Source organism: Mastigoproctus giganteus, chromosome 1 (genome assembly GCF_048544385.1).
Source record: "Mastigoproctus giganteus isolate SK-2022 chromosome 1, ASM4854438v1, whole genome shotgun sequence".
Lineage (NCBI taxonomy): Eukaryota > Metazoa > Arthropoda > Arachnida > Uropygi > Thelyphonidae > Mastigoproctus > Mastigoproctus giganteus.
In genome coordinates, this window is record NC_143575.1 from 101,814,466 (window position 1) to 101,828,968 (window position 14,503).

Here is a 14,503-nt window from a genome sequence, read left to right on the forward strand (position 1 = left end):
CCCATTTCCCTCATTACATTAATTGAGAAGCTAGCTCATCGGTTTTCAACCGGGGTGACGCAACAAAATTCCAGGGGTGCCACGTAATTTGGGTTTAAAACTTATTATTATTATTTTTAAAAATTTTTATATTTATTTAATTATAAAAAGGTGTGCGGTATCTTTTTAGTTTTGTGGTGATCTATAATTGATGTTTATTTAGTACCTCTATATAAAGAATAAAATTATTATATATATACTGTATATAATTTGTATTATGAATTGCAATTTTGTTTATAGCTATATTATTGTAATAACTATCATAAAACATTTTTTTAATATTATATATATATATATATATATATATATATATCCAGAGAGAAAATTGGATCTAACACGCAGAAAATTGAGTAGGGGGTACCACACAAAATAAAATAAATTACTTAGGGGTGCTGTTACTAAAATGAGGTCGGAAACCACTGAGCTAGCCTATTATTTACAGTCAGAAATATGCAATACAATCATTGTAGTATTAAAAATAAATAAAATAATTAAATCATTTATTGCCATTAATATACAGGCAACTCAATATAGCCAAGGCTAGGGGCAAATTTAAAAATTATGAGATACAGTTATGAGGTAAAATTATTTTAGATTAAGTTGTTGGGTTTTAGGAGCATTAGTGACTAAAGTCATATTGCTCCGTATATACTGTTTGTAAATTTCGTGAGTCCTAGGGTTGATTTTCTGTTTTCTGAACGAAAAACCCGAGTTTCCAGCAGAAAAAAAAAAGCATTCTACCTTCTCCCGAGACCGACTTACTCAGACAGGTTGTGGGAAAAAAAAAAAAAACCATAAAAATTCCTCAAGTCATCGACGGGACTCGAACTTTGTTCCCTTCCAAAGGAGAGGGAAAGAACAGCGATTCTACCAACTGTACTACCCACTAGGACATTTTTAAATTAAGTAAGATGTATTATAGCATGATTAAATTTCAATTTTGAGAACAGTCGAAACACGCGTTTTACTTTTTTATTTTCATTTTATTTTTTTGGCCACACTGTGTCCGTTCTTCAGTCATAATTTAACACGTTATGCCGATGTTCCATTTCGTTGTAAAAATACTGATCGCATTCCTTAGTTTTACAATAGCTCTACAGTTTTTTTTAAAGATTATATTGATCTGTTTAGATTGTTTTTCAGTCCTCAAACAAAATACATTACATTTCCATTATCTACGAATGCGAACTACCAAAGAGTAACCATCAAGTCAGTAGTAATTCCCCCTATTGATCCAATCAAGTTTTGAGCATTCACATATGTTGATTCAAAACTTTACTTAAATTTCAATACATTGCTCAAAAGTAAGAGTTTCTATCTTGAAGGCATTCTAGTTAATGAATTGTGACCTCGAACTGGTTTCCAATAGAAGAACTACCCTCTACATTTTCCATTTTCACATATATATCTTGTTCACAAATTTTGAGATAAACATCTTGTTCACAAATTTTGAGATAAACATCTTTTTCACAATTTTTGCATAGCCACTTCATTTCCTATGCTGATGACCTCAAAATATTTGTGTACTTCTCCAAGGTGTCTTCTAGAATACCTAAAGTTTCAGAGGACGCCCACATGAGATCTCGGCCTCCAGCCAAATTCTTAAAAATGATCGGATTAGTCTCAAAGGCAGCACAAATCACATTCACAAAGAAAAGATCAAATAACGTCACGGTTTCCCTAGAGGGGTACAACATCAGAAGTCCCGCAGCACCTGACTTTGGAATACTTTGGGATGTTTTACTCTTACGTTTAGGTCGCGGGTTCGATTCCCGCCTCGGGCTTGGATCAAAGTACTGCAAAACCTTGGGAGGTGCATTATGGCCACAGACGCCTATGTGCCAACAACTACCAAAAAAAAAAAAAAATTGTCCCGATAAGGGAGGAAAAAACTTAATTTTTTGATTTTACATATTTTTAATTAATTCTTATTGGAATCTTTTTTTTTTTTTTTATGTGAACCCCAAACACGAGAGGTATTAGAACCTATAGTACTTAGTACCGTGCTTGGGTTGGAGGTTGAGAAGACGAAAGAAGATATTTGTTGACATTGGACTTGAACTTCTGTAGACTGTAATTTTCAGGAAATACGTATGAAGGAAGGTTGTTCCGGAAAACGGCAGTTGAATGAATAAATGAGGAAGATGAAAAGTTGGTTCTGTGGGTTTGAAGTTGGACAGTAAATGGATGTTGGCTAGTGGCGGCACGTGTTCGGACTGTTTTGAAAGAGAGAGCGGGAATTATAGAAGCCAATTCAGAAAAACAGTGCCCATGGAAGTAACTGTAGGAGAGGCATGCAGCAGAAACAGTGCATCTATGAGAAAGCGAGTGGAGAGATTCTCTTAGAGATGAATCATTAATTAACCTAACTGCCCTCTTCTGAGTGGAATCAAGAAGCCTGAGAGAGGTTTTGGGGGCACCACCCCAGATGTGGGAACAATATTCCATGGCAGGGCGGATTTGCGATTTATACAGAGTGAGCAGCTGTTTCGAAGAAAAGTAACGCCGAAGGCGAAAGAGAAAACCAAGTTTTTTAGATGCAGAGGAAGCAATATTTCTAATGTGCTTGTGCCAAGAGAGATTAGAAGTCAGGGTAATCCCCAAAAGAGATATATCATTTTGTCTAGAAATCGGAGTGTCACTAAAGATAAGCATAGGAGCAGAAGAATCCTTTTTGCGAGATATAAGACAAGACTGGGTTTTAGAAGGGTTGAAATCAACTAAGTTGTCTTTGCCCCACTGGAGAATTAACTGAAGATCGGCATTTAAGGAATTGGTAGCAGATTTTCGAGAAGTTGAAGCTGATTGAACAGGACAAGGTTTCTCAAAATGGAAAGTTGAATGCAATGTGCTATCATCGGCAAAACTATGGATAGGATTTCCAGTCAATGGAAGAAGGTCATTGATATACAAGAGGAAAAGAGTGGGGGAAAGAACTGAACCTTGGGGGACACCGGCATTAGTGGAGACGTTAGAAGACAGAGAGCCATCTACCATCACCCTCAATGAGCGATCAGAGAGAAAACTGGATAACCAATTACTAAAAACAGTTGGCAACCCATAAGATGGAAGCTTGTTTAGAAGACCTTTATGCCAAACACGATCAAAAGCCTTTGAGATGTCAAGAGCAACTACTTGTGTTTCACCGAACCTTTCCATTGAATTAGTCCATAAATGGGTAACATAAGCTAGAATATCTCCAGTGGATCGACACTGACGGAATCCATACTGGTGATCGTTGATCAGACGGAAGGTTTCTAGGTGGTCTAAGAGTTGGCGGTTAATTGATTTCTCCATTACTTTAGAAAGAGTAGAAGTAATTTCAATGGGACGATAATTGGATGGGAGGGATTTGTCACCCTTTTTAGGAACTGTCTGGATATGAGCAAATTTCCAAGCAGAAGGAAAAACACCTTTGGAATAAGAAAGTGAAAAAAGGCGGCAAAGAATAGGAGTAAGTTCAGGAGCACAGGTTTTGAGAACAAGTGGCGAAATACCATCAGGACCTGGAGCTTTCTTAGCATCAAGATTCATCAAAATTCTTCTAATATCCTTTTGACGGAAGACCACAGGAGGCATTGAATGGAGCGTGTTAGGAATGGTGGGAGGTGTTTTACCAAGATCATTAATACATGAGCTCAAAGAAAAATGGGATGCTAGCAGGTCAGCTTTATCCTTGGCTGAAGTGACAACAGAACCATCTGGTTTGGACAGAGGTGGGAGCAAAGATGGGCAAAAGTTGCGGCCAATAGCTTTGGCAAGAGACCAGAATGCTCGGCTACCATTAGGGCAAGAAGCAAGTTTTCTACTCTTAGCCTGTTCAAACTCTAGTTTGGACTGATTAATAACTGCTTTACAACTGTTGCGAGCTTTGGTGTAGGCAGAAAATGAAACTGAAGAATTATAAACAAGCCAATTACGATATGCAACATTCTTCTCTTGGACAGCCTTAGAACATTTATTGGAAAACCAAGATTTAGATAAAGGACGGGATTTTACAGTGGAGTGTGGGATAAAGGATTCCATTCCTGCAATAATAATTTCACTGACACGATCTGAGCAAACGTCGACATCAGAAGTTTTGAAACAGTAATCCGACCAAGGAAAAGAAGAAAAGAAGTCTCGCAGGTCATCCCATTTTGCATTCTTGTAAGGCCAAACAACAAGTGGTTGGGAATAGCCATGAGATAAAGGTTCCATTAGAGAAGAGACAATCACCAAGTTGTGATCTGAAGTGCCTAAAGGACCTCTCACTTCGACCGTGTACTTAGAAGGGTTGTTTGTGAGAAAAAGATCAAGCGTATTGGCTGTATGATTAGGATTATCCGGTATTCTTGTAGGTAAATGAACAATCTGTGCTAGGTCATTAGTAATTGCAAAAGCCTCAGCATCTCGACCTGCTGGGTCGGTGTGACTAGAAAACGGAAGCCAGCTGCAGTTGTGAACATTAAAATCACCAAGGAAAATTACTTCACTGTTAGGAAAGTTGGACTGGAGAAAGTCAAGTTGCAAAGAGAGGAAGTCAAAGAGCTCCAAGTGATTAGTGGAGTTGGGAGAACGGTAGAGACTACAGATGAATTTGACACAATGAGGTAGAGAGATTTTAAGCCAGAGAAGATCAAAGAGAGGAGAATCCAAATTGCCAAGTCTCTGACAGGGAATATCAGAACGGACATATGCACAAGTACCACCTTTGAGACGAAAGGAATCATACAGCGAATAATTTGGGCATCTGAGATGAGCAGTAGATGAATCAACCGATAACTGAAATTCTGTCAGAAAACGTACATGGGGTTTGGCAGACTGCAAGTGGAAATGGACATCGTTGAGATTAGAATTGAGACCACGTATATTTGTGAAATGAATTAGGAATGAATTAGGAATATAAGACAAGAGTGAGTTTTAGAAGGGTTGAAATCAACTAAGTTGTCTTTGCCCCACTGGAGAATTACCTGAAGATCGGCATTTAAGGAATTGGTAACAAATTTTCGAAAAATTGAAGCTGATTGAGCAGGACAAGGTTTCTCAAAATGGAAAGTGGAATACAATGTGCTATCATCGGCAAAACTACGGATAGGATTTCCAGTCAATGGAAGAAGGTCATAAATATACAAGAGGAAAAGAGTGGGGGGAAAGAACTGAACCTTGGGGGACACCGGCATTAGTGGAGAAGTTAGAAGACAGAGAGCCATCTACCATCACCCTCAGTGAGCGTTCTAAGAGAAAACTGGATAACCAATTACTAAAAACAGTTGTCAAACCATAAGATGGAAGCTTGTTTAGAAGACCTTTATGCCAAACACAATCAAAAGCCTTTGAGATGTCAAGAGCAACTACTTGTGTTTCACCGAACCTTTCCATTGAATTAGTCCACAAATGGGTAACATAAGCCAGAATATCACCAGTGGATCGACACTGACGGAATCCATACTGGCGATCGTTGATCAGACGGAAGGTTTCAAGGTAGTTTAAGAGTTGGCGGTTAATTGATTTCTCCATTATTTAGAAAGAGTAGAAGTAATTGCAGTGGGACGATAATTGGATGGGAGGGATTTGTCACCCTTTTTAGGAACTGGCTGGATATGAGCAAATTTCCAAGCAGAAGGAAAAACACCTTTGGAATAAGAAAGTGAAAAAAGGCGGCAAAGAATAGGAGTGAGTTCAGGAGCACAGGTTTTGAGAACAAGTGGAGAAATACCATCAGGACCTGGAGCTTTATTAGCATCAAGATTCATCAAAATCCTTCTGATATCCTTTTGATGGAAGACCACAGGAGGCATTGAATGGAGTGTGTTGGGAATGGTGGGAGGTGTTTTATCAAGATCATTAATACATGAGCTGGAAGTAAAATGGGATGCTAGCAGGTCAGCTTTATCCTTGGCTGAAGTGACAACAGAACCATCTGATTTGGACAGAGGTGGGAGCAGAGATGGGCAAAAGTTGCGGCCAATAGCTTTGGCAAGAGACCAGAATGCTCGGCTACCATTAGGGCAAGAAGCAAGTTTTCTACTCTTAGCCTGTTCAAACTCTCGTTAGGACTGATTAATAACTGCTTTACAATTGTTGCGAGCTTTGGTGTAGGCAGAAAATGAAACTGAAGAATTAGAAACAAGCCAATTACGATATGCAACATTCTTCTCTTGAACAGCCTTAGCACATTTATTGGAAAACCAAGGTTTAGATAAAGGACGAGATTTTACAGTGGAGTGTGGGATAAAGGATTCCATTCCTGCAAGAATAATTTCACTGACACGATCTGAGCAAACGTTGACATCAGAAGTTTTGAAACAGTAATCCGACCAAGGAAAAGAAGAAAAGAAGTCTCGCAGGTCATCCCATTTTGCATTCTTGTAATGCCAAACAACACGAGGTTGGGAATAGCCATGAGATAAAGGTTCCATTGGAGAAGAGACAATCACCAAGTTGTGATCTGAAGTGCCTAAAGGACCTCTCACTTCGACCGTGTACTTAGTAGGGTTGTTTGTGAGAAAAAGATCAAGCGTATTGGCTGTATGATTAGGATGGTCCGGTATTCTTGTAGGTAAATGAACAATCCGTGCTAGATCATTAGTAATCGCAAAAGCCTCAGCATCTCGACCTGATGAGTCGGTGTGACTAGAAAACGGAAGCCAGCTGCAGTTGTGAACATTAAAATCACCAAGGAAAATTACCTCACTGTTAGGAAAGTTGGACTGGAGAAAGTCAAGTTACAAAGAGAGGAAGTCAAAGAGCTCCACGTGATTAGTGGAGTTGGGAGAACGGTAAACACAACAGATGAATTTTACACAATGAGGTAGAGAGAACTAATTTTTAAAGAGAACTAATTAATTTTTAACACATCTAACAGATGTGTTAAAAATTAATTCTAATAACAAGAGAAAACTGAGAAAGTCTCAAGGCATTCTGTTCGTCACTGGGTGAGAAAAGAAAATGCGTGTTGATAAAAAAAAAAAAAAAATGGGTGCAATTTTTCTCAAAATTTCCGGAGACAAAAAATATGTCTCCAATTGTAGGCTCCATATTAAGCATTCCACATTGAAATACTTCATCAGAAAGAGTTTTCAGCTTAATGAAAACTGCTTGGCGGAAAGACAGAAACCGTCTTTTATTAGAAAATTTAGAAGCCGAATTTATGGTGAAAGAAAACTTTAACATGTCCTATTCAAAGTTTCTTCGGAAGGAGAATAAATTTTAAAACTAGTCTTCTTCGCTATTTTTAAAATAACTGTTATAAATAATATTGTAGTTTATATAGGATAAATACATATTAACAACAATCATATAACAAATAAATACTATGATTTATTGCTTGATAAAAAATTGTATTTTAATTGTAATTTTATATTTTTCTATTACTTTTTGAAGGAAAAAATGCTATTCTACACATTTCATTTCAAGTTGCCCTGCTTACCAATTTTCAAAATATGGCCACCCTGCTCATAGTATTAAATAATAAACAAAAATATCAAGCAATTGTAGTTTATAGCTATCTAAATAAAAATAACTGAATCTAATTTACACCTGGAGTGTAAATATCTTCTTGCATAACCAAGAAGATATCTAATTTACACTCCAGATGTAATTCTGGAGTGTAAATTAGATTCAGTTACTGTATTTAGATTCAGATGCAAGTCAGAAAATAAGTTTCATTTTCCACACAGAGATGGCAGTAGGGTGAAATTTAAGGCCATGCCAATAATAACATACCAACCGAACATCGGGAAAATGAACCATTTTTGTGGTGAAATTGGTATGAACGCGCACTATGCGCGTTCTCATGGTTATTCATTTTTCGTCTAAAATATTTCCAAATTACAGAGATTTTCTTATTTAAAACTAAGTCTGTAAATGCGGAGAAACTAAACGGTTGTTCATATTTCCCGACTGCATATTTACTATTTACTAAACTGACTTATTTTAATTTTGTTTTAAACCGAGAGATGGCAGGTCATGCGCCATGACTTCAGCACAATGCCAAATCACAGTGGTGTATAAATTCTTGTGGTTTAATGGACATATTACCCATATATTTTAAACTTAAACTAATTCACCCCATAACAAGAAAAAAAATATTTTATTTTTCTTGAGGGAGGAATAAATCAAGATAACTGGTACTGCGGAGGGAAAATGCTTCAAAAATAATTTAGAAAGAATGCTAATTCATTCTAAATTTACAAAAAAAATGCCGATTAATTTCAAATTTAGCGGCGACTCCTCAATGGCACCACGTCGAATTGCGTGAAAATATCACTAAAAACTAATCACCTTGTATACTTGGAAACTAAGCACTTACGAGGAGAGCTGATTTAAGTGTTTTAAGGCTATAACTAGATTGCGTAAACTTAATGATGATATTCTTATTCTTTCTCGGACAACACACAAACACAGGGACATAAAATGAAAAAGCATGGCTCCTCGATATACGTGCCAAAATTTGTTTTCGGCCAGAGAGTATTTGATTCTTGGAATAAACTACCATCTGGTGTTGCGAAAGTGAATAGTTTGAACAAATTTAAGGTAGAATAAGACATTATTAGAGGGAATGGAATGGATAGGTAAGGGTGCGTAGTGGGTTTTTTTTTTTTTTTTTTGACTTATGCTTTATAAGCTTGTTCCTTGAATAATTTGCCACTACTACTACTACTACTACTACTACTAATAATAATAATAATAATAATAATAATAATAATCCACAATTACTGGTACAAGAAGCTCAATTGCACACACAAGCACCTGGCTGAGCAGTTCACCCGAATGATAAGGAACCCAGAGACAATCCCGAAGTTTCTCACTCAAGGAATCACTGTCTGGAGCCTAAAGACGTTGAGACAAGAAACCCGGCGAAATACAGTCCAATCACCTGCCTCCCAACGATATACAAGATCCTGACCAGCTGCATAACCAAGAAGATATCAGACCACTTGGAGAGCCAGAACATAGTGGCCGAACAGCAGAAAGGATGCAAGCGGCTGAGCAAAGGATGCAAGGAGCAATTAACCATATATGCCGCGGTTATACAGTAAGCCTACAAGAAGCGCCGCAACCTGTACACCGATTACCGCAAGATCTTCGACTCGGTGCCTCATAGCAGACTAATAGAGGCGCTGAACATCTACAAAGTCAATCCTATAAACTTCCTAGGAGAAACGATGAGGAAATGGAGTACCACCATTAAGGTCGAGAACATCACAACCAGGCCAATCCCCATCAGGAGAGGAATCTTTCAGGGAGATGCATTGAGCCCACTGTGGTTCTGTCTAGCACTTAACCTGTTAACCACCATACTCAACAGCAGCAAGTACGGATATAACTTCAAAGAAGGAAGGAAGAACCTGTACCCCTTCAACCACCTGATGTACATGGATGACATCAAGTTCTACGCGGCAACCGAGAAGCAACTCCAGCCACTACTCCGGATCACCGAAGAATTCAGCAATGACATTAGGATGGATTTTGGTCCAGATAAATGCAAAACCCACGGATTACACCAGGGAAAATTATTCAACCGAAACTACCAGCTGCAGACTGGTAAAGATATCGAAGTCATGGCAGAGGGAGAGGCCTACAAATACTAGGGGATGACGCAGGCTCCGCAGTTACAGCACAAGGAAATAAGGCCTGCCTAAACGAAAAATACCATCAGAGACTCAGAAGCCTGCTGAAAGCAGAACTGGAAGGGAACACAGTTAAAGCCATAAACATCTATGCAGTCCCAGTGCTAACATACTCCTTCGGGGTCACAGAATGGACTAACACCGGGCTGGAGAATATCATGAGAAAGATAAGGACAATGATGACCAAGAGCCGCCGCACCACCAGAAATCAGCCGTGGAGAGACTAACAATTGCTCGGAAAGAAGGAGGAAGGCTCCTGATACACCTCATCGAGCAACAGAAAACAGCGATTTCTAACCTGAAGGATTACTTCCAGAAACACACAGCAACAGGACTCCACCAGGCCATAAGAAAGATAAAGAAGCGATATACCCCACTCACTCTAATTGAGGAGCCCCTCCCAACCAGGAGGTACAAACGAAGATAGAAAGATGGGCAAAGAAGACATTACAATGATCTCCATCAAGATCACACAGATAAAACTGCTTCCAATGCATGGCCCACGAGTGGGACGCTCTTCCCCGAGACTGAAGGATTCATGTCCGATGACACATGTCAACGATGTCACCTGGTCTCAGAAACGATCCAACACATCACTGCGCAATGCAAGGTGATCCACCCAGACTGAGTACACTCATAGACACGACCAGGTAGCCAGGATAATACATCAAAAGCTAGCACGGAAATACCAGTTGATCAAAGAAAGTGTACCGTACTACAAATACGAACCCCAGGCAGTACCAGAGACCCCAAACCACAAGCTGTACTGGAACCGCGCCATTATAACGGATAATCCAATCTCGCACAACAGACCGGACATAACCCTTGTGAACAAGAAGGAAAAGGCTGCCTATCTGATTGACACTCGCCACCTACAGAAAACCATGGGGAAAAATCAGGAAGTACACGAACCTAAGGCAGGAGATCAAAGAGATCTGGAATATGCAAAAAGTAATGACCATCCTGATCATCGTGTCAACGACCGGTATGGTTCCAGAGACCCTACATAACAGCTTAGCAGCAATAGGTCTCCCAGCGAATACTTACAAGGAACTCCAGAAAGTCGAGAATGAACACCTGTAGGACAGTCAGAGTTCCTCGGCCAACAGTAATACCAGACATAACAACAACCACACTGTGTACTTGGTAGCAATACCCGTCACGAGGTGGAACCCCCAATTAGGGAGAAATAATAATAATAATAATTTTAGGAAAAGACTACCTATATGATAGACATAGCGGTACCCAACACTGGCAACCTTCAGAAAACCCATAGAGAAAAATCAGGAAGTACAAGAACCTAAGACAGCAGATCAAAGATATGTGGCATATGCAACAAGTAACGAGCATCCCTATCATGACGAGGTGGAACCCCCAATCAAGGAGATATAATATAAGAGCAATAATAATATTAATAATAATATATAAGCTTAAATATTTTCATATACCAATTGAAAACACCGTGCACATCCCATCTCATCTCATTAGCCGTATCACTGTGGATTCGAACTACCGTAACCGTAGTTCTAATCCACGTGACCGAAAGATATGGCAAAAACACATTAACACTTTTTTCTGCGTGGTAACCCTTGCTAAAGTCGGCTTTTCTCTAGCTTCAATTTCGGCATGATGCCATGTGGAAGAGTACGGCATCTGCTGATTTCAAAAATTTATTTAATTATAAAAAGGTGTACGGTATCTTTTTAATTTTGTAGTGATCTATAATTGATGTTTATTTAGTACCTCTATATAAAGAATAAAATTTATGTGTTCAATGTTACGTCCATCCTGTCAATAACAGTGCATTCCAGATTTGCCACTTTTAAGGAAAGGTCTAAGTTTGAATTCCTTTAGGGCTGGAGAAAAAATAAATAAAAATAAAATAAATTTCCTCTGTACATTGCGCGACGGGCACGTAAGATTAGAGGAGTTTACAAGATGAATATGAGAATGTTACCGTATTTAGAAGTCATGTAAGGTCATGGTCAACTGAAACGCGTGTATAACTCTACTTGAGCAGTGCCCAAATTCGACGCTCTGGCTTTCCGATCTTTTAAGAGGACGGAGTAGAAGATTTTTCCGTGAGTCGAGTCATTCCTGGTGTTTTGCTATGTGGAACTGGAAAGTAGTTGCTTAGGACAGAACTGCCAGCACAAGGAGCTGCCAGTGACAATCACAACAATGCAGACAGTATCCGCCACAGCATGTCAAAGAGAAACCCAAGACGTCGAACATGTGGTGCAGACTTTTCTCAGAGGAGTACCTGATTTCTACAGACCCTGGGATGTAGCTCCTTAAAAAACTCTTCAACTTCATGAGAGCATTGCACTCTTAGAACTGTCTTTATGGACTGCGGATACATTGGCATTTCACAAATCTAAAGGAAACTCCCCTGTGTCCAATAATGGTCCCCCTAATTAATCCTAATAGTTCAATACATAGGCGAAGTGAAACGGGTAGCAAGCAGAGTGGTAGAAATATCCTCTCTACGGCAGTAATAATTAGTAAAAATATACATACAGTACCTGAATTTGGTTTTTTGAACATACATCATATAATAATAGGTATGATGTAGCTGAGTGGTCGATGCACCAGTGGAATAGCACACGAGGTAGACTGACAGTAGTTCGAGCACAAGTGACTTCTAAATATGATTAATGCTTGTATTATATTGTTGTAAAAATTATTAATTGTAAACTCCTCCCATATAGATATATATATATATATATTGTATATATGTGTTCGTTGGATTAATTTATTTCATCGGTAAATTGTAATCCGGGTGATAAGCATTCTCAAGTTATATAAGTGCATTCCATTTTGTTTTCGTGAAAATAATTTTTTAAAAAAAGGAAAACCCTTCCTTCTTAGTTTTTAATTTTTCCTTTTTTAGTTTTTTTCCTTCCATAATTTTTTTTCCTTCCATAAGTTTTTTTTTTTTCTTAATGAAACCTCAAACACGAGAAATATTAAAATATTAGAACCTATTGTGCTTAGTACCGTGCATCGGTTCAAGCTTGAGAAGATAAAAGAAGATATTCGTTGACGTTAGACTTGAACTTCTGTAGATTTTAATTTTCAGGAAATACGTATGAAGGCAGGTTGTTCCAGAAAACGAAAGCTGAATGAATAGATGAGGAAGAAGAAGAAAAGTCGGTTCTGTGAGTTTGAAGTTGGACGGTAAAAGGATGTTGACTCGTTGCGGCACGAGTTCGGACTGGTTTGGAAAAGAGAGAGAGAGAGAGAGAGAGAGAGAGAGAGAGAGAGAGAGAATTATAGAAGTCAATTCAGTAGAACAGTGCCATGAAAGTATCCATAGAAAATGCATGCATGCAGCAGAACCAGAATGGCTATGGGACAAAGAGTGGAGAGATTTTGTTAGAGATGAGTCATTGATTAACCAAACTGCCATCTGAATGGAATCTAGCGGCTGACAGAGGTTTTGGGGGACACCGCCCCAGATGTGGGAACAGTATTCCATGGTAGGCCGGATTTGTGATATGTATAGAGTAAACAGCTGTTTAAAAAAAAATTATCCTGAGTGCAAGAGAAAAACCAGTTTTTTAGATGCAGAGGAAGCAATATTTGTAATGTTCTTATGCCAAGAGAGATTAGAAGTTAGGGCAACCCCCAAGGATTGAAATCAACTAAGTTATATTTGTCCCACTAGAGAATTACCTGGAGATCAACATTTAAGGAATTGGTAGTGCATATTCGAGAAGTTGAAGCTGTTTGTGCAGAGTAAGGTTTCTCTAACTGGAAGGTAGAACGCAAGGTACTATCAACAAAATTAAGGATAGGATTTCTGGACAATGGAAGAAGGTCGTTAACTTACAAGAGGAAAATAGAAGGAGAAAGAACTGAACCTTGGGAACACCAGCATTGGTGGAGAAGTTAGAAGACAGCCATCTAACATCACCCGCAGTGAGCGGTCAGCTAGAAAAGTGGGTATCCAATTACAAAAAAAAAAAAAAAAAAAAACAGTTGGAAAACCATAAGATGCAAGGTTTTCCATTTAATTTGTCCATAGATGGACAACATAAGCAAGAATATACCATGCGTGAGTGGATCGACACTGATGGAATTCATACTGGCGATCACTGATCAGATGGAAGGCTTCTAGAAAGTTCAAGAGGAGTTGGCGGTTAATTGATTTCTCCATTACTTCAGAAAGAGTAGAAATAAGTGCAATGAGGCGATAATTGAATGGGCGAGATTTGTCACCCGTTTTAGAAACTGACTAGATGTGAGCAAATTTCCAAGCAGAAGAAAAAACAACTTTAGATTAAGAAAGTGAAAAAAGGGGACACAGAACATGGTAAGGAGTAAGTTCAGGAGCACAGGTTTTAAGAACAAGTGGAGAAATACCAACAGGACTTACCATCAAGATTGATCAAAATCGTTCTGACATCCTTTTGACGGAAGACCACTGGAGGCGTTGAATGGAATGTACAGGGAATGGCGGGAGACGGTTTACCAAGATCATCCATACACGAAGGATGCTAGCAGGTCAATTTTATCTTTGGCTGAAGTGGCAATAGAACCATCTGGTTTTGACAGATGGGGAACAGAGATGAGCGAAAGTTGCGACTAATAGCTTTAGCAAGAGACCAGAACGATCTGCAAACATCTGGACAAGAAGCAAGTTTTCTACTTTTAGCGTGTTCGAAATCCAGTTTGGACTGATTAATCCAGTTTAAACTGCTTTAAAATTGTTGCGAGCTTTGGTGTAGGCAGAAAATAAACCTGGAAATTTAGTAAAAAGCCAATTATAATATGCAACATTCTTCTCTTGAACAGCCCTAGCACATTTATTGGAAAACCAAGGTTTAGATAAAGCTCAAGATTTT